Source organism: Lynx canadensis, chromosome A1, assembly GCF_007474595.2.
Source record: "Lynx canadensis isolate LIC74 chromosome A1, mLynCan4.pri.v2, whole genome shotgun sequence".
In the NCBI taxonomy this organism is placed as follows: domain Eukaryota; kingdom Metazoa; phylum Chordata; class Mammalia; order Carnivora; family Felidae; genus Lynx; species Lynx canadensis.
In genome coordinates, this window is record NC_044303.2 from 201,420,843 (window position 1) to 201,443,294 (window position 22,452).

A 22,452-nucleotide genomic window follows, 5' to 3' on the forward strand; every position below is an offset into this window, starting at 1 on the left:
AAGAAGAAGACCAAAGCAGGAGGCATCACAATCCCAGACTTTAGCCTCTACTACAAAGCTGTCATCATCAAGACAGCATGGTATTGGCACAAAAACAGACACACAGACCAATGGAATAGAATAGAAACCCCAGAACTAGACCCACAAACGTATGGCCAACTCATCTTTGACAAAGCAGGAAAGAACATCCAATGGAAAAAAGACAGCCTCTTTAACAAATGGTGCTGGGAGAACTGGACAGCAACATGCAGAAGGTTGAAACTAGACCACTTTCTCACACCATTTACAAAAATAAACTCAAAATGGATAAAGGACCTAAATGTGAGACAGGAAACCATCAAAACCTTAGAGGAGAAAGCAGGAAAAGACCTCTCTCTGACCTCAGCCGTAGCAATCTCTTCCTCGACACATCCCCAAAGGCAAGGGAATTAAAAGCAAAAGTGAATTACTGGGACCTTATGAAGATAAAAAGCTTCTGCACAGCAAAGGAAACAACCAACAAAACTAAAAGGCAACCAACGGAATGGGAAAAGATATTTGCAAATGACATATCGGACAAAGGGCTAGTATCTAAAATCTATAAAGAGCTCACCAAACTCCACACCCGAAAAACAAATAACCCAGTGAAGAAATGGGCAGAAAACATGAATAGACACTTCTCTAAAGAAGACATCCAGATGGCCAACAGGCACATGAAAAGATGTTCAGCGTCGCTCCTTATCAGGGAAATACAAATCAAAACCACACTCAGGTATCACCTCATGCCAGTCAGAGTGGCCAAAATGAACAAATCAGGAGACTATAGATGCTGGAGAGGATGTGGAGAAACGGGAACCCTCTTGCACTGTTGGTGGGAATGCAAATTGGTGCAGCCGCTCTGGAAAGCCGTGTGGAGGTTCCTCAGAAAATTAAAAATAGACCTACCCTATGACCCAGCAATAGCACTGCTAGGAATTTACCCAAGGGATACAGGAGTACTGATGCATAGGGGCACTTGTACCCCAATGTTCATAGCAGCACTCTCAACAATAGCCAAATTATGGAAAGAGCCTAAATGTCCATCAACTGATGAATGGATAAAGAAATTGTGGTTTATATACACAATGGAATACTACGTGGCAATGAGAAAAAATGAAATATGGCCTTTTGTAGCAACGTGGATGGAACTGGAGAGTGTGATGCTAAGTGAAATAAGCCATACAGAGAAAGACAGATACCATATGGTTTCACTCTTATGTGGATCCTGAGAAACTTAACAGGAACCCATGAGGGAGGGGAAGGAAAAAAAAAAAAAAAAAAAAAGGACGTTAGAGTGGGAGAGAGCCAAAGCACAAGAGACTGTTAAAAACTGAGAACAAACTGAGGGTTGATGGGGGGTGGGAGGGAGGGGAGGGTGGGTGATGGGTATTGAGGAGGGCACCTTTTGGGATGAGCACTGGGTGTTGAATGGAAACCAATTTGTCAATAAATTTCATATATAAAAAAAAAAAAGAAAAAAACATTTTTGTCTGAATAGTTAGGTTGAGTCAAAAGTCTGGCTGTCTACCCTGGCTGTATCACCAAGTACTTATATGAACTTGAAAAATTAAAGTGGTTTTCTGAGCCATTTTCCTGAGCTGTAAAATTATGAAGATTTAAAAAACTGAACACATTGCCAGTTTCATTTACTACATATTTTGATATATTTATTTATAAATTTTATGTACTATATATAGATGTTACATATGTAATTTAACATATAATCACTAAACTTATCTCAGAAAACCAATGGAATAAAAATAAGTATGCTGAGAACTCAGAAATTTTGTGGCTTGATGTTATAATTTCCACTTTTTTCTAAATACAAAGGTAATGTCAGCTTTTTTATAAAAAAATGTAAGAAATGGGAAAATATTCCTCATGCCTTCTCCTTAATTCCTAGAGATAAATACCATTAATGGTAATGTCTGTTATAACCTTTGTAAGCCATGACTTCAAATGAAATATTCAGACAAAAATGTTACAATGAAAATTGAGACAATTTTCTTTTCTAGTAATTTTGGATTTTTGGAAAAGCTACAGATCATTTAGCTCAAAGATTTATAATTTCTTATGTTTTGGAAAAGTTTTATGGTACATTTTTGGTAAGATTTCTGCCCCCTTCCACGAACTTTCTTTACTCATAAATGTATAGAGTATAAAATACTTAACATTTTCCAGTAACATGGATGGAACTGGAGGGTATTATGCTAAATGAAATAACTCAGAGAAAGACTGATACCATATGTTTTCACTCATATGTGGATCTTGAGAAAATGAACAGATGACCGTGGGGGAAGGGAAGGGGAAAAAAAAACACAAAAAACCACAAAGTTACAAACAGAGAGGGAGGGAGGCAAACCATAAGAGACTTTTTTTTTCAATATATGAAGTTTATTGTCAAATTGGTTTCCATACGACACCCAGTGCTCATCCCAAAAGGTGCCCTCCTCAATACCCATCACCCACCCTCCCCTCCCTCCCACCCCCCATCAACCCTCAGTTTGTTCTCAGTTTTTAAGAGTCATAAGAGATTTTTAAATACAGAGAACAAACTGAGGGTTGATAGGGTGTGAGGGAGAGGGGAAAGTGGGTGATGGGCATCGAGGAGGGCACTTGTTTGGATGAGCACTGAGTGTTGTATGGAAGCCAACTTGACAATAAATTATATTAAAGAAAACAAAATATTAAACATTCAAAGAAAGTTTCTAAATTTTCGAAATTACTCATATGCTAGTAAGTTTGTTGCCTTTTGTTTAATTTAATTTAAACTTAAAAAAATCACTTATCAACAAGGCTTTTATGATACTTTCATTTAAGCTTTCCATTTTGGGGTTGTAATAGATTTTATTTTCTTTTTTGCTGACGTTTTAAAATGTTTATTAAATCTGGTGCTTGCTAATGTCAGAGGTCTTACTTATCACTTAAAAACTCAGCTATATAGACAATCAGTAATTGACTATATGAGGTCATGATTTAAATACAGAAAGGATTTATCTCCAATAATAAAATATGTCTTCCAAAACACCATAATCTTATCCATAATACCTTTTGTTTGATCACTTGGTCATATTGCTGGTGCTCATAGACATAATCTAAATGACATTATTCAACAAATATATAGAGATTTTTTTCCAATACCTAAAAAAAAATCATGTAAAGAAAAAACAAAACATATCAGAATCATTTCTAGGCAAGCAACCCTCCTTCAGTTACCATAAAAAACTATAGAATAAACCTTATATAATATATATATTAAATATATAATATATATATAATAAATCTTTTTTTCAATATATGAAGTTTATTGTCAAATTGGTTTCCATACAACACCCAGTGCTCATCCCAAAAGGTGCCCTCCTCAATACCCATCACCCACCCTCCCCTCCCTCCCATCCCCCGATAATAAATCTCATAATTATAGGAAAATAAATTACTTCATGTAGATTATGGAAATTGGTACATAGTAATAGCTCAATAAATAATATTAAGCAAATAGTATCAATATTATTAAGATTTTTATTGATATCCAGAGTGGAGGATTTTATCTTGTGTCACATACTCCATAATTCTAATCTAGTTTGTCAAAAATTCTACAAAGATGAATATATGATTTCAGTTATTCAGGGTTATGCTTCTAATTCATATTAAATTAGATAGGGAAGCAAAGAGAAAAATAATCTTTTAATATTTCTAATATGTTGACTTGTGAATAAATGGGTTATATTTTTCCATTTGTATTAGGGTTCAATCTAAGGAGTAATCTAACAGAACTAAAAGTACAAATGGCTTAAACATAGAACAAATAGGCATGCAGCTTCTGATGACAAATGAGTATGTGACTCCAATAAATACCTGTAGGAAATATAGAAGACTCAAGAACTTAAAAATTGTACCTGTTCCCCTATGTCAATTAGTGTCCTCTGTGAAACAGAGCCTAAGAGGAGATTGGAAAAATACAAGTGATGCCTGAAGGCAAGGGCAGGGAAGATGAGGAGGCAGGGGCAGGAGTAGGTGGGGAAGCCTAGGGAACACAGAGACAGTCTGGAGCTGTTGAGGAGAGAAATGGACTAAAGGAAGAATGAGGTAGGGAAAGCCTGAGACCACAGCGCAGTTCTGAGAAAGGGTGGGCCAGGCAGATGAGAACTGCTAGGCAAAAGTTGATATTATGAATTTGTAGAATTGATCTTTACTACGTGGAGCAAACGTTCTAGATAGTGAGTCATGGTTCAACTACAGGCCACAAGAGGAACTGAACTAGAGAAATTTATTACTCACAGGCCCTGGAGGAAGTACAGTAAAACCTTGCATTGTGAGTAACTTGTTCTGCGAGTGTTCTGCAAGACGAATAAACGTTTCTAATAAATTTTAACTTGATAAATGAGCAATGTCTTGCAATCTGAGTAGTAGGTGATGCCGAAGATCACATGATCACAACTGAGCCAATGGGTCTTGAAATTCACTTTGATATACGAGTGTTTTGGATTACAAGCATGTTTCTGGAATGAATTATGCTCCCAAACCAAGGTTTTACTGTACTTGGCATGGCTCAGAGTAGGATGTAGACAGAGAAGCAGGACCTTGGTGCAAGCCTTTTTTAGGGTGGTTCCACGGGTAGAGTGCTTTTGGGATTAGTCAATTCAAACCAAAAGAGCCAGGTGTTGATAAATTACAGAAGCCTCTTATCTAAGGGATATATAAAGGGAAAGTGCTGAGAGTCAGGGAAGACTTGATCACAGTGGCCATTGCAGAGGCCTTATCAGGACTTACATCATCTTTTTTTTCCCATTTTTTTAATGTTTATTTATTTTTGAGAGAGGGAGAGAGAGAGCATGACTGGGAGAGGGGCAGAGAGAGGAGACACAGAATCTGAAGCAGGATCCAGGCTCTGAGATGTCAGCAGAGCCCAACGCAGGCTGGAACCCTCAAGCCATGAGATCATGACCTGAACTGAAGTCACACACTTAACCGACTGAGCCACCCAGGCACCCCAGGACTTACATCTTCTTATGACTCTGCCAGCTGCTGTCTAGGGCCTGTGCTTGCCTGAGAGGGCTAGTGTCAGTATAATGTCCCCGCCGGCCCTTTGGCCAAACAGAATGAATGCTAGCTAAGGCAGCAATAGCTTAGCTACATTCTAGACCCTTGCCTGTAACAGGAATCCCAGATCAAGGGCGAAGGCCCAGCTATAGTACTTCTAGTGCTCATTCTGTGGCAGCGTGGAGCACAGGGTAAGCATGGCCTTGGATGACCACTTTGATTCATTAAAAGAGAGTGGCTGTTTAAGGCTGTCAGTTAACTACCCTTCCTGCAGAAGACTTATTTGAAGGGGGTTCTGAGTAGGAAATCTTCATGGCCACCTCACCCCAAGAATATCTTTTCAGAAACATATTGACCAGCAACATCTAAATGAAGAATGCAAACATACTTTTTGTTAATACGTAAGTTGTGAATAGTTAATCTGAAATTCTATTTCAATTATTATAATAATAGGAAACCATAATAAAGGCATGACATAAATGTGGCAAAGAATATTTTAATCTTGCCAGTATCTTCAAACTGACTTCAATTCAGAGACTTTTTTTTTTCTCTCAAAGCAACTACTTTGTTCTTCTATAAGTAGTATTCTAAGTTCACTTTTTCCTCAAATTATTCTCAAGCAACTCTGTCTACCTTGAAAACATACTTTCACAGCCTTTCCATCGTTGACGTGACCCCCAACTTTGCATCACCTCTACTCTGAATCAGGTCCTCTTATACAAAAAGAAGATACAAATGAAAACAAAAGTCAAAATTCTATTAAAATTCACATAAAAAACAATGTAATAACTGATGATGTTTTGCTGAAGCCAAAACAGTCTGCGGCGAATATTGTCATTGCAGTTTCCTTTCCTTTTGGTGTCTGATTTTTTCAGTGTGTCACGGGCTGCTTTGATTTCCCCATTTACTTTTCTCTGATTTCTTGCAAAACTGTCATCTGCACAATGTGTTGAATAGTTGTTTGGCCCTCTGTCATGTATACAATTCATCTCAAGTCTTCACTCAAGATCTTGTGACGAATGGGGCATCTGGGTGGCTCAGTCAGTTGAATACCCAACTCTTGATTTCAGCTCAGGTCATGATCCCAGCATTGTAGACTTGAGCCCTGAGTCAGGCCCCGTGCTGAATATGGAGGCTGTTTGAGATTCACTCTCTCTGTCTCTGTCTATCTCTCTGTCTCTGTCTCTGTCTCTCTCTTTCCCCCCACCCTCTTCCACTCTCCTCCACTCATCTCTCTCTCTCTCTCTAACATAAAAATTGTTTAAAAAATTAAAAAGAGATCTTGTGACAATTAAATCAGCACTAATAAATCCCAATTTGATTCAAGTCAAAATATTAACACAAACACTGTCATCTATTCTATGGCCATTAACCAAAGAATATAGAAAGTTTATATATGTTACATTACCATTAAAATTAAATAGATAAAATAATTATACATATATAAATAAAGAGCTACATGCATCTATTGATCTAATCCTAAAGGTATGGTGACTATACCTACTTTCCTCATATTTTGCCCCTATTCACTCAGTTGAAGGAGTACCATTTTCTATTTGATTTTAGGATTTGTTGTCTGCATTAGGTAAGGCAACTTGTGTCTGGTACCTTCTTTCTGAAGTATTACCAAGACCTATAGATTCAAATGTTCCAGCATCCTAGAAGTCAGAAAACCCTAAGCCTTATCCTGACCCTACAACAAATTTGGATTACATTATTATTTTATATTTGAAATATTTAAAAATTATACCATTCAGAGCTAAAAGAGATCCTTAAAATTCTATTTCTGTCATCTTGTTTTACAATGATTTGCCATTGGTGGGTCACACAGTAACTGTTAGCAAAGGAGAAGGCAATGTCTCTGTCTCCTTGCCCCTATTGTCTATGCCTCTTTTATAATACACATGAACCACATGTGCAATTAAAAAATTCAAAGGAAGTAACGAGCTTTTTTACGTGACTTAAGATTTTTTAAGTCTTTATAAAGACCCCTTGTCAAACATGTGACGTCATTCGAATTAAGCTGTGGATATTTTCCTAGTACTTCCATCGTGAGAACTTCTAAGACAATGTAGATCAGATCATTCAGCTGTACTTTATATGGGATATGAGGTCACAATTACTACATCCAGAAGGATTGGCATGCGTAAAATAATTTTTTCTCTTGGTTTTGGCATCTTTGGTAGATGTGGGAGGAAAACTACTTGATTGAGATATTTGAAATCTAGAATAAGAATACATAAGTGATTGAAAAAAATAAATAAGTAATGAAGATACCTAAGAATGTACTTGTTTGGATGCCAAATTCCAAGTATTTTCTTTTATTTAAAATAAATACAACACTAAACAAGTTATTTTTTAACTGATAATATTAGCGGGCTATTTTTTAATATCATAAGGAAGCAGATATCTGAAAGAACTGCACAGCAAATAAATGATGAAAAGTTGTATGTTATCCACACTTAGCATGTAAGTCGAATGTCCAGAAAACGTTTTTGTATAGATCGTATTTGTTGTGTAATATGAAGCAAGAATATCCATTTTCCCCCTCATTTCTCTGTTTTTCCTATTACAAGGTCAACTGCAGAAGAACAGTGTGTTGCTAGTGTGCCTGCCAAGTTTTAATTGAAATGTTGTGATAAATTTCACTGCCAGGTCAGATGTTATTTTCTGGTTAAGGAAGGTCAAGCTGGTCTCTTAAAGAACCACTTTTGATTTTTATAGTGTCCAGTGATTTGTTCCTGGAAGTTGATTTACCGCAGATCTGACCTCTGTCCTCTCAGTTGACCTCTGCCAACATTTTGTCCCCAGTTCACCTATGGCCACTGGTAGAAAAAAAGTATTTTATTAAACTGGGCTTCTCATTTTATTAGTGTGAAAATAGGCCTTCCCTAATCGATAGAACAGGAAGCATTCACTTTATTGCTTTAGACTAGAGACTAAAGGTCATTTAACACAAATAGAATGATGCACACAACAAAAACAGCAGTAAATATTTGTTGGCTCAGCATAAAAAATTGGTTAGCATACTCAAAAAAGTCTGTTCTCTGGAGTGTATGCATTAGGCTAATAAAAATATTAAAATTGTTGAAATTTAGTACAATTATATTTTGTATAGTAATCCCTACAAATGGTCAAGTTTAGATTACAGATTTGGTTTGATTTTTGAAAATATCTGTCCAAAAGTTCTTAATAGGATTGGTATAATATCAATATTTATAAAGAATACAGCTTTATTCCACAAGTTCAGAGTGGCATTTTTAATTTTAATTCCAGTATAATTAACATACAGTGTTAGTTTCAGATGCACAATATAGTGATTCAACAATTCTATACATTACTCAGTGGCCATTGTGATGAGTGTACTCTTAATCCCCTTCACGGATTTTACCCATCCCTCCATCCACCTCCAAGCAAGCTCAGCACCTAGATATCAGCATATCTGATAATAAATAACAATATTTATTATTATGAATATTGCAAAACTTCCTGTAGAGACAATGAATTTTGGAGAATGAGAGTAGATTGCACAGCAAGAGAAACAAAAAAGTGGCAATAACTTTTTCATTTCATTGATGACAATGTTGTGGAGGTGACATGAAGAATCAAGGACTATATTACCCCTTACCTTTATCTTGTTGACTTACTATTTCTCAAGTTGACTTACTATTTCTCAAGTTGGTTGGTGTGCTGACTATAATCACCCAGAATCATCGGCCTGGCTTTGCAAGACCTACAAGATTCCATGGTTTTGTTTCAAATATACATCTTTTTTTTTTTAAGTTTTTAGGTAAATTCAAGTTAATTATCGTACCGTGTAATATTAGTTTCAGGTGTACAATTTAGTGGTTCAACATTTCCATACAACACCTGGTGCTCATCACAGCAAGTGACTTCCCTAATCCCCATCACCTATTTAACCCATCCCCTACCCACATCTCTCCTTACCATCAGTTTGTTCTCTGTAGTTAAGAGTCTGTTTCTTGGTTTGCCTGTCTTTTTTTTCCCCCTTTGCTCATTTGTTTTGTTTCTTAAATTCCACATAAGCATCACTGCACCTTAGTAATATTTTCAGTCTCTCATTAACACTTGAATATTCTCTTACATTACTTGAACAACATCTTTCATTTTATCATTTCAAGACGACTTATTTAGGTCATTTGTATGATAGACAAATGTATACAAATGCTAATATAATGATCATTTTCTATCTACGTTTCTAATGTCTTATCAACTTTGTTTGATGTGTTATTGAAATACCATGTATATACACACACTATAGCAAAAATTTTCTACAATGACGGTGTTAATTAACATGGCAAAAATAAAAGGATGGTTGAGTCTACATATAACAGGCCTTTCTTTGAATAGTGACAGGGGTTTCTGGTAAGAACTTGAGACATTTTAAACAATCTGCTTAAAGCTCATGATTGTTCTTGAGCAAATGACTGAGATAATTTCACAGAACATATAATTTAGAATTCACAGGTAAAGAATTATTACTTTTTTAAAAAATATATTTATTTATTTACTTATTTATTTATTTATTTATTTATTTTTGAGAGAGAAAGATTAGGGGAGGGGCAGAGAGAGAGGGAGGCAGAGAACCCTAAGCAGGCTCTGTTCCACCAGTGCAGAGCCCTATACGGGGTTTGAACCCATGAACCCTGAGACCATGACCTGAGCCGAAACTGAGAGTCGGATGCTCAACCGACTGAGCCCCCCAGGTGTCCCAAGAATTGAGACTTTTGAATTTAGTTTTAATTGAGCTAATATACACAAAAGTATAAACACAACATGTGTTATTATTTTTTCATTTCTTTGTGGATTTTATTGAGAATGCTTACTTACTAAGCTAAATGTCATGCTTGCTTTCATTACTGTACAATGGCAGTGTGTGCATTTCGATGTTCTAGTTATTTATATAAAATATTGGCAGTCATAAAACGCTGAGAAAAATTTACTATACACAAGTACAGTAGTGAATAGAGTGCTGTGCAAGTCCAATTGTTTTATCATGGAAAGCAAGCAAGAAATTTGTCTTTATAACAAAGGATTAAGACATTACAATCAGTGGTCTAAGGTCATTCAGAAATGATCAGTCTCAGAAGCTTCAAGTGTGCAAATTCAGTTTGATTACCTTCTGTAAGATTAAGGAAATAGATTCTGTGGATCTATCTGAGGGGACACATAATTTGCAGAAATGAATTTTTTCATGTTCCACCCGTTATTTAAGCATGATGTTATTATAGTTCTGGATGTGTGAGAAGAGAGACCATGGCAACGAAAAGGATGCCTTTGGGTGTGATTTCCTTCAGATCACTGGAGACTGGAGGCCTAGGGAAGTAGGCATTAGAAGCTAATTTCATAAGCCTTGGGGCACAAGGAGTATCCTGGGCCCAGTTGAAAAAGAGTAGCAGAGAGTTACAGAGGTATCTCTCCTCTCTGTGTCTGCTGGGAACCCAATACAAGGAGAAGCTTAGCAACTTTGAATGACTGACTATTGGAATATTGTAATAGCAGTGGCAATAGACAGTTCCTGTTTTAAATAGTTTTGCTATACCTTGTACGAAATAGGGTGAACCAAAGAAGGAAGGAAAATGCACAGAGAGTGTCATGTGGTAATTGTAGTGGTCATACTGGTGACTACCTTGTAAGCAAATATGAAGGTAAATGTTACAGTCATTTAGAAAAACGTGGGGAGCATTTGGGGCATGATGGTGGTGTCCATGTGCAGGTGGTGATTCTTAAAAATAATACCTAATATTACATGTTAGGAAGACCTCAACTGGAAAGAGCCTCAAAAGTCCTTAAGCAGCAGGTAACAAGAGCCAATCACAACACAGGCACTATTCTAAGGGCTGTGTATAAAATGACTCATTTAATTCTAACAACACTATAAAGTATTGTGATTATTATCTCCGTTTTGCAGATGAGAATACTGAATTGGAGATATAAGAGAACAAGTAAATAGTAGAGCTGTGCTTCAAACACAGGTAGTTCATGTTCTCAAGTGGTTAGCCCTCGTATATCTATTTTTTTAGGGGAGAACATAAATTAAAAAGTTGGTTTCCAAGCACACAGGACTAGTGAGCTCAAAGCTTGGATTTGAACTTAGGTCATTCTGCCTTCAAACTCAACGCTTTTAATTATCCCATTACCTTGTAAAGTATGTGAGGAATGTCTGAAGTGGTAAAGATTTGAAGATTCAGAGTTTTTCTGTTCTCTTACCTTAGCTGATAGGGGTTCTACCAGTGGAGAATGTTAAGAATTGCCTGTACATGCTCACCAAATCAGCTGTGATTTGGCCCACTCTGTTTCTTAATGTCTCAAATAGCCAGTTGCCTCAAAAGTAAGTAATTTATTCCAAGTCACCTATTAGAACCAATATTTACTTAGAGCCTATGACATAATGGGCATTATGCTAAGCTTCGTATAGACTGTCAGTTTTTACAACAATGCTGACAAAATGCGTTATTAACTTATTAACTTTATTTTACAAATAAAAAAACAAACTTGAGAAGTCTCACCTAAGAGTAACCAGCTGACAAGGAACAAACCAGGTCTCTCTGACGATACTACTAATCCTATATGACCTTCTCTAGTACACTCGAACCCACTCAACTCTAGGTTCTGCAGTTATATGGACATAGGCCATCTATGGTACAATCTTGTCTGAGCTTGACTTTATCATGTCTGCCATCCCACTCTATTTTCTTATGTTTTGTTTGACTTTCGTGGATAATCAATGACAATAGGAATGAAAAAGAAGAAAACAAAGCAAAATAATAATACATAAGTATGCATACACATATATACATAGTATGCATATATGTAAATTTTATATACATGTATATCATATACATATATATATATATATATATATATATTCTTGTTAAAATACTTGCATGCTAGTATATCCCAAGGTAGTTCACAAAGGCCAATGATTATTTTGTGAAATGGATCTCATGTTTTATTTAATTCATATTTACTTATTAAGGGACTATAAACTTCAGTGTGCTTCCATATTTCTCACCTGCCTTCATGTACTTTGTCCTTTGTGCTTATAAATTAATGAACTACTATTTGAAAGCATTTGAAAGCATGTCCTTTTGCTTTGTTTTGTTTTTTCAATTGATGTTTAGTAGATGCCACCTGTCTCAGTGGACAGGTTGTTTGTTGTTATCAGGGCAGCATACAAAGTACAGCGTGTATAAACACAGTGGTTGGAGTCTAATTACTTGAGCTCTTTATGGAGGTGGATCATCTCACAGCACAATGCTCAACAGGACAAAGTAAGGCCAATTGTCTTTTACAGCATCAGCTGCTGCCCAGAGTTTGGTGTTTTGCCACCGACACCAAGTCTTCTTTGTTTATCAGGTAATTAACGGTAATGATGTCTTGCTGCTTAGCTTTGTTGCCGAACCAAGGCTCCTTCTTTGTGGATTTGGGAGAACTCCTAGTCTTAAGGCCGGTGGCTTGACTGTCGTAAGCAACAGCAGGCAATTCTGGGCTTAATTACCTCCCCGTTTTGTTCTTTACATTGGGCAATAAACATCCAGTCTAAAGGCAATTTGTGGGAGTAAGGGGAGAGAAAAAGGAGGGGTGCCTCCTCATGGCAATGCATCCATCAAATAAACTAACTTAAAAATGTTTTGACCTTGAGTTTTTAAACATTATTGTAATTCCCCATCTTATAAAGAAAAGCATTTTAAAGAAAGTTATTCAAATAAAACACAACCCTACAGATAGGCAGTCTGTTTATGAAATATGAGGGAATTCAATTACCCATGAATGGATGAATGGCTTTTTTTTCGTCGCTTTGTCTGGTCATCATTGTTACTGTGGATTTCTTTAACAAAACATATCAAAATAAACAGAAATGTCTTCAATGAACTGTGAGCTTGTATTTAAGTGGCATATCTATAGGTGTGTGCCTCTCTGGGGTGTATTTAGTATGGCTATGATTTTTTAATGGTACATTATTGAATTTTTAGCAAAGTCACACTAAAAAAAATTACTGCATAAGAATAAGCAATGCTCTAGAAAAGCACCACATGTGGATTTTATTTTTTTTCTTGCAAAAAGCAGAAATATTTATTTCATTAAGAAGTCTTAAAGTTGAAGACAGCTTGGTTAAATTCTATTGATTATAGATAAATGTATATGGAAACTATACATATGTGCTTGAGTAGTTGTAATTTTTTAATCTCAGTGACCAAATGACTATTAATTCTTAGGGTTTTTGGTATGAAATCCATACTTTATTGATTTATTTTTTAAAAATTTAATGTTTATTTTTGAGGGAGAGAGAGAGAGAGAGAAAGAGAGAGAAAGAGAGGAGCATGAGCAGGGGAGGGGCAGAAAGAGAGAGGGAGACACAGAATCTGAAGCAGGCTCCAGGCTTCTAGCTGTCAGCACAGAGCCCCATGTGGGGCTCAAACTTGCGAACCGTCCTGAACTGAACAAAGTCGGACGCTTAACTGGCTGAGCCACCCAGGCACCCCTGAAAATCATATTTTAAAAGAAACTTCACTATGCAATATTTGCTAGTAATTTTCAGTGCTCATTAGTGATACTTGAAACACTTTAAAATCCTCAGAAGTAGAGATGATTTTATTAATTATAAACTGTAGTATTACCCATACTATTTTTGCTAGATAGCTTTTGTGAATAAATGACCAACCATTTAAAATAAAGTTTGCCTGTTCCATATTAAGCATTTAATTATTCTACAAGGTAGTCCATATTTTGGGCCCTTTTCATTTAATAGAGTATCTGGGTTAAATGATAGAATCTGCATATAACAAATCAAGAGGTTCAGTATATATTTCAAATAGTGAAACAATTTTCCATCACATTTCACAAATTTAAACCTTGTGTGGAAGGTTTCGTATAGAAAGGGAGGAGGGCATTTGTTTATAAATGTGATTTGTACGTCTTCTAAAGAAATGTTGCACCAGATATCTTTAGTCTGGTGAAATTCCTTCCTTATCGTTAGTTAGAAATACCCTACTTCTTACTAACGTTCCCCAGATTTTCATAGATGGGATGTTTTCTAAAGATGGTGCATAACCCTCTCCCCAATATGAAAACAAAGAAACACTGGTTTCCTTGGCATTCAAGTAATCTTTTCCATTTTTAACTACATTTGGAGAAATAAGGTTTACATGTCCATTCGATTTTATCCCATTTTTATATGTGAATAGACAAGTGAATATTTTAACCAGTATCCAGGTTATCAAATGCAAAATATCGAAAATATTGTCAGATTTTCATTGCATCTATAATTTATCATAAGGCTATAATAAGGCCACTGGGAACATTTACATTTTTAAAAAGGATTTGAATTATTTTTCCGCTGAATTTACTCATTATTGAGTTACCATGTTTAAAATTTATTCTACAAGTGGGATAGTGTACAGAGGCATATGGCTTATACTAAAGTAATTTTGAAACGCTATCAACGTGACATGATATTAATAACCTATCAGAGTTTATTTGCAGAGCCCTTGAAATGTAACAGTTCTTTCCCTTTTAATTTCAATATTTTCTCTAGGCTCGAGGTTCAAAAAGGAACCCAGAAGTCCTTCATACCATTGTTTTATATTTCCCTCATACATGCAATAAGCATAAAGGGCTCAGACTGAGTTGGCTCTTAGTAAATCATAGCTACTATTAATTCATATCACAATGACGATTATGGTTTATTATTATTTTATTGTGCAAAGAGGAAAATTATAGTAATTGTCCTTGGACATGTGTTGTCAATTGAGGAAAAAATAGTTTTATATCTAAGAAGAATGGTTGTGACTGTTACTTTTGGTAAATAACAGCAACATCACCATGGGTCTGGATGAAGGCTGGAAAGAGAAAAGTGTAGTTACTGGAAACCCCTCTCACTTTTCTTCCAATAAGCAATATGGGTTTATTTTCTGCATTCCGAACTACAAACCAATGCAAGAATAGTGAAGGAAGCACTAATTTCTTAATTAAGACCCAGGATATACTCTGCAAATGCAAGAAAGAGATCCCTAAAATCACTTTCACCTTAGGCAATTTTTTTTTTGCAACAACAAATGTTGTGGCAATCTAATGTTTAGTGAAACAATAACAACAGGCAAGCCAGCTGATGTTTCTTTGTTTAATTTAATTCTTTGGGATGGAACTTTTTAGACATGGACTTAGTGACTTCATTTGAGCATCTGTAGTCACATGCTTTGTTGATTTGAACAGTAAGGATAGATTCATGTACACATACACATAATTACAATATCACAATATATTTTGGTAATTTTAAAACTGAAATTAAATTTTAAATTCAAATAAAAGTTTGAGAAAATTCACATGTGATCAAAGTTTTAGGTAAGGATGAAATATTCAAACTTGATGGAGACAGTGTTCAAGTTCCTGATAACCAGCAAATATTAAGCGGATGATTTGCACACTGTTTTTCTTTCTTTGTGTTTTATTGTGTGTTTTTTTTTTTGGCATTTCAACACCAAATTGCTTTTACATTTTACAAACCATGGAAGAAAGAGGAAGTAATAATAATAATAATAATCCATTTTGACCATCTTATTACTTTCCCCTTATTCATTTAGAAGCTACAGTGGAGTCTTAACCATCCCATAAATACTTATTTAGTAAAAGGAAACAGAATATATTTTCCCTCAGCCTCTCCGCATTGATATATTGAAATAAGAGGGAAGGAAAAAAAAGGCCCATAATGCTTCATTAGTTAATTGTGCAGAGTACAGCTCTTTAGGGGTAAACAAGTGAAGGACATTTGCTGAATGGCCCATCCTCGTCACGCATATTATGGCCTAATGATGCTAGTAATGGTAGGAGGCTCCTGGAGAGTCATCTGTCAAATTAGCACATTGAATTATTTATTGCCTCAGAGTAAAATTGTTGAAAGGTAACAGCTGAGACATGGTTTTTATAAATCTAAAATTCAAGAGAGAAAAACTAAAAAACTCACACAGCTGCTTTGAGGGTGCGTGTGCTTTTTAACATTTGCATTTATGAACACAATAGTCCTTATTAGGTAAACAGAGATATTATTTTTACCTTTAAATCTGATATTTGGTGTGTGTGTGTGCATGTGTGTGTGTGTGCATGAAATCCTGAGTATTTCATGCCATTAATTATAATGGAAGAAACTAAAATTCAAATTAGTTGTTATTTTAAGTTTTCATAACTTGCTTCCACTCTATCACCTATGTACAATGTAAAATGAAATGCCAATTTTTACTAGGTTCTGTGCCCACGAACTAAGATGGAGAATATACTTCTTTCCTTCCAGGTTGTGCAGCTGTTCATATTTCTGTTCTAGCACAAAGTTGTCAAAGACAAAAAGTCTGTCTTCCCGGGACTTAGAGGAGACAAACCTATGCTTGGTTCTATAAAACAAGACAATAAGCATAAGAAACAAATTTGGAGCAATGTAAGCATTTGAAAGCCTGAACAGGCTAAAAAATTTGAGTCTTTCAAAAAACATTTTATTATTTGTTCAGTATTCATGTAGTGGATGTGGGCAGAAATAATTTTTTTTCTGTTAGTAAATATTACATAGAGAAATAAATTCACTTACCAGTTTCTTCCATTGATAATGAAGGTCATTGTTCTGGAAGAAAGAAAAAGAAAAAGGAAGAAAAGTTTACTGATTCTCCTGTTATAGTAGTAATGGTGAGAGGCTCCTAATAGCTCTTTATTTATTTATTATTTTTTTAAATTCCAATGCTGAAATAGACAACCATTTTGGAAAGTTTGAAATTTTGATGATAAAATAGATCACCAATTTTAAATAGGCAAAGCTACACTATCTGGTCTCAGTAGTAGTTGGATTACCTTCCAAAAACATGATATCTGAATCAGTTTGTGTAATTGAAGGTGCATGTATGTATATATCCTTTTGGTCAGAAACAGTTCCATTTACTCTCATGATGTTCTTTTACCCTGAGAGACCTGGCACCTCTGGGCTGGCCAGTCTCTCACAGGGCAAGGGACCATAGAGAAACTCACATTAGGTCAGGGTCTTGAAGTATGAATGGGATAGTGATGGGCAGAGAAAAAATAAGCGTGTACAGTCATCCTGTAGAAAAAGCTGTCAGGAAGGAAAAATTGGAGAATATATAAAAGAACATTAGTCTAAAAACCAAGGTGTGCAAGATCATGAAATGTTTTAAGTATTTATTCAGGAATATATGCTTTATTTTTAGAAAAAAAATAATTTTCTTTTAAACATTGATTGAAGATCCTTAAGCCATGTTACACACTACATGTATAATCCATGGAAGAAATTGGAAGCATGTTTGCTAAGATAATGGTGGCAATAATTGAAATAAAGAAATCCATGCAGCAGAAGAATCTTTAGGTAAAGATTAAATAATGCTATCCATACTTAGGAAAGCACTACATACACTCTAAAAATTATATGCATGCTGGTTTTCATTATTATCACCACCATTACTACCACAAAGAGTGCATGATATTGCAGAGGGTGGTAACAGAGAAAGAGGAAAAATGTAGTATACTAAACCAAGTAATCTCTGTCCTGAGAGAATAGCAAGGCGATTGTGGAGAAACAAACGTCACTGGGAGAGGATTGAGTTTGGTACTGAAGATAGTAAGATTCCATTATGGACATTTTGACTTGGAGATGTGGGTAAGGTACTCAAACAGAAATGTCCGGGAAGGTGATGAGAAGTGGAAATGTAGCTCAAAGATAGGTGAGGGGAATTTACAGATTAAAAACCAAAAATGGCATTCATACAAGTAGGAAGGCTCGGGGATAGGTAACATGGTTATTTGGTGCCATCTGCCCAACACAAATGTTTGCCTGCACAATTTACTTTACTTTGAGAATGTGGACATCATATTGAATCAGTACTGTTCTTATCATGGCAGAAACTTTCTCATCAAAGTCTTGTTTTGCCTGCTGCTGTTGCCACTTCAATTCTTTTTATTTCAGCTCCCCTTTCCTAAACTATTTTTTCTCGTTTCCTAAATTATTTTTTATTGCCTCTCTGTTTTTGAGTGTCTGTGTGTCTACCATAGCCAGAAGTCTTCATGATTTGGCTATTCGTGTTTTAACCTCTTCAAAGGAACAGGGAAATGAGAAAATATTATTTTAGGTCCTTAAGCATTTTCTTTGCGTTATCTAATTTCATTAGCAATTTATTGGGAAATTGTTATTCCTGGTTTGTAGGAGTTAAGACTGGTCCTCGGCAAAGTTAAAGAACCCACCCCAAATCATGCTGCTAATGATTCCAGGTCTGTTTAATCCCAAAGTTTTGATTTTGCTTTTGTTATTTCTGTCTCACACTGTCTCCTGCATAGACACCTCTCTACTATACTTTTCCTACCATCTCAGCTTTCTTACTTTCATTCCTAATAATTCTCCTTAATCCCATACATGGGTTCCAGTTTTCCTTGTCTTTCACTAAACTCTCTTTTTCTAGATTTACTCCTTCATTTGGCTGCTTTGGTGCATTTAAGTCCTCTCTTCGTCTTTTCTTACGCCGATCTACTAAAATACCATGAATTATAGTAACTCAGTAATATTTAAAACACTTTTACCTTTATTTTTTTTTATTTTTTAAATGTTTATTTGAGATAGAGTGTGAGACAGAGCATGAGCAGGGGAGGGCCAGAAAGAGGGAGACACAGAATCGGAAGCAGGCTCCAGGCTCTGAGCTGTCGGCACAGAGCCTGCCACGGAGCTCGAACTCACAAACCATGAGAACATGACCTGAGCCGAAGTCGGACGCCTAACCGACTGAGCCACCCAGGCACCCAACACACTTTTACCTTTAAAATTGACAGAGGTATTGCAAGTCGTCTCAAATCTTCCCTTCTCACCTATACTCAAAAGAGAGAGCTGGAATCTCTTGCTTTATGTTCCGAAGGCCACACAGTGACAACAGAATAGAGACGCTTAATCTTAGGTGTGTGCCTTTTATCCAGGGAAATCACCAACAGTTTTGCCTCTGCTAGGAATACACTCTAAGTTGCATTGTTATGATTTTCATCCATGTACTCCTCATACGTGGTCCACTGAGTTGTTTAAAATGAAAATTTTAGGGGCGCCTGGGTGGCTCAGTCAGTCCAGCGTCTGACTCTTGATTTTGGCTCAGGTCACAATTTCACCATTTATGGGGTTGAGCCCCATGTCCTCACTGATGGCATAGAGCCTGTTTGGAATTCTCTCTCCTTCTCACTCTGTCCCTCTCCCCTACTCACTCTCTCTTTCTCAAAATAAATAACTAAACCTAAAAAAAATGAAAATTTTATAAAGATTAGAACTGCTTCCAGCACTCAGATACATTTTTAAATAGTTTTTAAGACTAGTTCTCTATAACAAACCCAGTGTGAAAGTTGGATTGATTGAGGTAATGTGTAGCTGACGTTTACTGACATTCAGAAAACCAGAATTTTCTCTGTCATACCAGAGCATCCACAAAGAGTCGATGTAGCCAACTGTGAAAGCAGCTTACGATTAGCTGTCTGTGGAGGAAGGCTAAAATAATTTCCCATCTAGGAGCTTCTGTTAACATGCATGTGGGAAGGTTTTGGAGACAAACTGGGGTTTTATTTTTAAGGTATATAATTTCAAAAGGAACCATATTTACACACAATGTAAGACTTGAGGGGAGTGGTGTTGGCAATCCAGTAGGTGGCAATCTTCCCTCAGAATAAGTGTCAAACCAGGGTCCCAGTTCAGGTTGGGGAGGTGCCGCTTGCCTAAATTTGCACCAAGGTTCTGTCTCTGACAGTTCAAAACCCCAACAAAAGAGAAAAAGTTCTCCCACTCCTTTCAGGTAGTGGACTCAATTTTAATGACTATACCTTGCTCACCTAACTAAATTAGGCATTCTTGGTTCTTACATTATTTTTTTCTTGTCATTAGTAACTGACGTATAGCTACATTAATATAATATCTCCATCCTCCTCCTCAAATTACTCATGTGCTGTATATTAGAAACTCCTCTTTGCCAAAGACCTATTTGTAACACTTTCAAGAGAGTTAATGAGAATCTGTAAAATATTATTACCCTTGCAATATTTTTCAGACAAAATTTAAATGATTTTGTGGGTTACATCTGACTGTCCACTATATCTATTCCACTCATTTGGGAATTTAGAATTTAGGTTTTGAAAAACTTTGTGCAAAAAAAAAAAGTATTTCCCAGTCAGAAGTTTGAAAAAAAGTACTCCTATTTTATGAGGAAAGACAAAAGTAATCAGAACACCTCAGCTTGGAGAGAAGATTTACAGACACATTGTGCTGTGCTCTAATACTGAACGTTTGTTGTAAATTTTTTTGGTGAAATGTAATATAGTTACTGTTGCCAGGATTTTAATGCCATTTTTCCTAGCAACCACAGCATAGGCTGGCTGCAATCTTTAGTCTTCTTTACACCTTTGTTGTTGTTTTTAAGAAGTCCATTATTTTATTTTAAGTAATTTTTTTTTAATTTGACACTTGGTCTCAGAAATACTAATGCGGTGGTGTTACTACGATCCAGTAATATTCAGCTCTTCTCAGCTGCTGTATAGAAGAGGGTATTGTATTTTCTTGTTCACTTGATGCTACATGTGGGTGCAACTCACTTTAGCACAGAAGTGTGCGTAGAAGTGACACATGTCACTCCTGAGCAGAAACACTGAATTGCCTGAGAGTTTCCAGAGTGGCTTCTCTGTCAGCCTCAGCCTCATTGAAGTCCAAGTGGATGGAAGTCCCTAGTTTACCAAAACAGATATGTAGTATGGTCATGGTCATGGAATAAACCTTTATTGTCCTAAGCCATCGAGATGTGGGATTTGTTTGATAGCTTAGTATAACTCAACCTACCCTAATACCATAGAAATGAATTAAACTTAGTAGTAGGGATAGGCGATAAATTACAATAAATTATATACTGTGCTTTACTCTCCCCTTCCAGGACAGGGGAAAAAAAAGATGCAAAGCACGCAGAGGCAACATACATTATGGAAGTACACACTTGAGCACTGAAATTATCTCAAACCGCCAAAATGTTTTCCTAGTTTGAAGGAGGTAATTGCTCCTCTATTCTCCCTCCCATATGGGTGAAAGTTAGACCCCTCTCTCATCAAGCAACAGTTTTATTTTCTTAGTAAGTGGTGAGAATCTTTTGGCAGATGGTTTTCCAGACAAAAACTAGAACATCAGAGGTTTAACTGAAAATACAGAAAGTTGAACTTCAGGACTAAGGCAAGAGGTAATTATAATTGGTACATAGCAATTACAAATGCTTGTAAGGTGTTTACCAAAGTGTACCTCTGTCACAACTTTCTGGATACTTCAATATTCATTGTGGGTTTCCAAAAATAAAATACAGCATTGCTGGCAATGTCTAAGGGCTAATAATTTCTCTAAAATATCTCACTCTGACTTGTCTTTTAATAAAAATACTCCCCTATAAAAAAGAGTAATGAATTTAACCATTACACAGAAAATTTCCTTCATAATCATTTCCATTTAGGAGCATGCTTCTGAAGGAATCAGAAATTTATAAATGATTTTTTTTGTAATAAATTCATGGTTGTTTCTAAATACTACCATAACACTCACTTGCATTCTGGTATGTTTCCTGGTTGGGAAGAGAAAGGAGAAATTGAATTTAGTACCTTGGAAATTACACACCATCCTGGTGTTATACCCTTGGTGAGTGTTGAGTATCTATTTTTTTTTAATGTTTACTTATTTTTGATAGAGAGACAGAGCATGAGCAGGGGAGGGGCAGAGAGAGGGAGACACAGAATCAGAAGCAGGCTCCAGGCTCTGAGCTGTCAGTACAGAGCCCAATGTGGGGCTCAAATTCACAGACCATGAGCTTATAACCTGAGCTGAAGTCGGACACTCAATCAACTGAGCCACCCAGGTGCCCCGAGTGTTGAGTATCTAAATTCCATCCTTCATTCATCAGGATATTAATCAAGGGTTGAAACGTGCCTTGTTGGAGCACAATTTCAGTGCCTGATTTTTCTATTTTTTTTTTCTATTTTAATAACTTATAGTTTAATTTACATTTACTCAACAATTGTTTGTCGCATAGCTGTTGTTACAAGGCAGGCTCAGTGTTTAACACTAGAGATGCAAATTTGAAGGATATGTGATACTTATGCCAAAACAGGTCATTATTTGTCAGACAATATAAATGACTTGAATGTACTATAAATGAAAAAAATAAGTTATTTGCAGATGCTTTGGATACTAAGACAATGAAGCAGTTAATGGTATTCTAGAGAATGATCAGAAGCACAATGTTTGCAAACTTCATGTGATTATTTGGAGGACTATGTATGATCTGCTGTGGTTCAAATGGCTCAGGGGAGAGGCCCCTGGGTGGCTCAGTCAGTTAAGCA